The following is a 3,346-nucleotide window of genomic DNA, read 5'->3' as shown; positions in this document are numbered from 1 at the left end:
AAGAGGCACTGAGTTTGAAGGTAGGCCTTGAAATACATCCACAGGTACACCTCCAATTGACTCAAATTATGTCAATTAGCCTATCAGAAGCTTCTAAAGCCATAACATAATTTTCTGGAATTTTCCAAACTGTTTAAAGGCACAGTCAACTTAGTGTATGTAAACTTCTGACCCACTGGAATTGTGATACAGTGAATTATAAGTGAAATAATCTGTCTGTAAACAATTGTTGGAAAACTTGTGTCATGCACAAAGTAGTCCTTGGTTGAAAACCAAGTTAATGACTCCAACCTAAGTGTATGTAAACTTCCGACTTCAACTGTATATATACACACACTATGTCAGCAGAATGTGTGTACTATGTCAGCAAAATGTGTGTACAATGTCAGCAGAATGTGTGTACAATGTCAGCAGAATGTGTGTACTATGTCAGCAAAATGTGTGTACTATGTCAGCAGAATGTGTGTACTATGTCAGCAAAATGTGTGTACTATGTCAGCAGAATGTGTGTTCCTACCTGAGCCCCTCTGGAGTAGGACCTGAAGATGGTGCAGAACCTCCCCTGTCCTGACGTGTCCCTGAGAGAGAAAGAGAGAAAGAGAGAGAGAGAGAGAGAGAGAGAAAGAGAGAGAAAGGGGCAGAGAGAGAAAGAGAGAGAGATGAGTTAACCACAGTTAAAGGGCAATTCCGCCACTTTTCAACCTCATATTCATCATCTCCAGCACCGTACATATTGTCTACATGTGAAACGCTGTGTTTCTATGATCTGTGGTTAAAAAGAGAAGGTCCTAAAACAAAGAGGGAGGATACCCAGGAGGGTATTATTCTTGCCTCCCCACGTCACTACAAATCCCATAGTGGGATGTTCTAGCAGGAGGGTATTATCTTTCTCCCTCACGTCATTACACACCCATAGTGGGAGTTTCTACCCAGGAGGTATTATCTTCTCCCCACGTCACTACAAACCCCATAGTGGGAGTTTCTAGGCAGGAGGGTATTATCTTTCCCCACGTCACTCAAACCCCATAGTGGAGTTTCTAACCAGGAGGGTATTATCTTGCTCCCACGTCACTACAAACCCATAGTGGGAGTTTCTAGCAGGAGGGTATTATCTTTCTCCCACGTCACTCACAAATCCATAGTGGGAGTTTCTAGCCAGGAGGGTATTATCTTTCTCTCCCACGTCACTAAATCCCATAGTGGGACTTTTCTAGCCAGGAGGTATTTATCTTGCTCCCCACGTCACTCACAAACCCCATAGTGGGAGTTTCTGGCAGGAGGGTATTATCTTTCTCCCCACGTCACTACAAATCCCATAGTGGGATTTCTAGCAGGAGGGTATTATCTTGCTCCCCACGTCACTACAAACCATAGTGGGAGTTTCTAGGAAGGAGGGTATTATCTTGCCTCCCACGTCACTACAAATCCCATAGTGGGAGTTTCTAACCAGGAGGGTATTATCTTGCTCCCCACATCACTACAATCCCATAGTGGGAGTTTCTAACCAGGAGGTATATCTTTCTCCCACGTCACTACAAACCCCATAGTGGAGTTTCTAGCAGGAGGGTATTATCTTGCTCCACGTCACTACAAATCCCATAGTGGGAGTTTCTAGGCAGGAGGGTATTATCTTTCTCCCACGTCACACAAATCCCATAGTGGGAGTTTCTAGCCAGGAGGGTTATTACTTTGCTCCCCACGTCATCTCTACAAATCCCATAGTGTTTGAATATCACTGTTTTTAAATGTTTAAACTTCTGATGATATCATCGGGTAAACTTTTAACATTATATTTGTTTCTACAAAATGTAGAAAATGTGCCGTTTTCAATAGTGTCAATCTGTGGTGTAGCAAATGATTTATCCAAGATAAACCCGATAATGCACTTCAGAAAAAAGAGTAGAGTAAGAGTATTCATGTTCTCTTTCGGCCAACGCCCCTAAACTACACTACCTCATAAATATCTTGGTTTCCTGTCTGATGAAAGTATGATCTTTGAGGAGGGTATAAAGTCTTCATCAGATTGTGCAGGTAGAGCATTGGGTCTGTTGGTAGTAACCTGAGCATCTGGAAAGACCTTAGCTGTTTCGGATACCATACTACATACTGTATCTACAACTTATGAGTACCCATACTAACATACTGTATATCTTAATGAATACCATACTAACATACTACATACTTAATGATTACCCATCCTAACATACTGTATACTACTACTTAATGAAGTACCCATACTAACATACTGTAATACTTAATGAATACCCATACTAACATACTAATACTTAATGATTACCCATCCTAACATACTGTATACTACATACTTAATGAGTACCCATACTAACATACTGTATACTACATAATTAATGAGTACCCATACTAACATACTGTATACTACATAATTAATGAGTACCCATACTAACATACTGTATACTACATAATTAATGAGTACCCATACTAACATACTGTATACTACATACTTAATGAGTACCTGAGTGGTGATTGGGTAAAGGAGTTAACAGACAGATGGATCTGAGTGGTGATTGGGTAAAGTTAAGGACGTTAACAGACAGATGGTATCTGAGTGGTGATTGGGTAAAGTTAACATGGCTTATTTGCATAAAGGCCTACTGATGCTCTGATTGGCTACTTAGACTCTGGTCCTGGATGTTTATTAGGTTTTATTTACTGCAGTGTCTAGTAATTGTCCAAACGCACGGCAGCTTTTCACTCTATATTGGTATAGCATTTTCACCAATGCCTCACTCTACGTCATTCCCAAACATTATAAGAATTATGAAAACGTGAAAATGACCATATCTAAGTGCTCGCTTGTCAGAAGATGTAAAAACCTTTTTGTCATATTTTTCTCGGCGTGTTTATGACAGATTAAGATTCCCATGTTGCTAAAACGCTGTCCGTTCCACTTTAAGGGTGTTAAGAGAGATGATACCATGGATGAGGACTTATGTATTTTTGAATCAGTTAATTTACCTCCTCTGACTCTAACCTCTCTCACACACACCACACAACCACACACACACACACACACACACACACACACACACACACACACACACACACCACACACACACACACCCACACACCACACACACACACACAACACAACACACACACACACACACACCACACACACCACACACACACACACCACACACACACGTAATGATGACACCCGCTGGGTGCTGACTAACCACCATGTTTGATTCAACATGTACTAACCACCACGTGTTGATTCAACATGTACTAACCACGGCGTGTTGATTCAACATGTACTAACCACCACGTGTTGATTCAACATGTACTAACCACGGCGTGTTGATCT

At 41.2% G+C, this 3,346-nt stretch overlaps 1 pseudogene; it reads right to left on the bottom strand.

Moving 5' to 3' along the window:
- LOC112076674 (ras-related protein Rab-40C-like) overlaps nucleotides 1–3,346 on the bottom strand; it is a 20,289-nt pseudogene that overhangs the window by 7,718 nt on the left and 9,225 nt on the right.

This window comes from Salvelinus sp. IW2-2015, unplaced genomic scaffold (genome assembly GCF_002910315.2).
Source record: "Salvelinus sp. IW2-2015 unplaced genomic scaffold, ASM291031v2 Un_scaffold3918, whole genome shotgun sequence".
Lineage (NCBI taxonomy): Eukaryota > Metazoa > Chordata > Actinopteri > Salmoniformes > Salmonidae > Salvelinus > Salvelinus sp. IW2-2015.
Note: the sequence above shows the minus strand (reverse complement) of the source record. Positions and strands in the feature narration are given on the sequence as shown.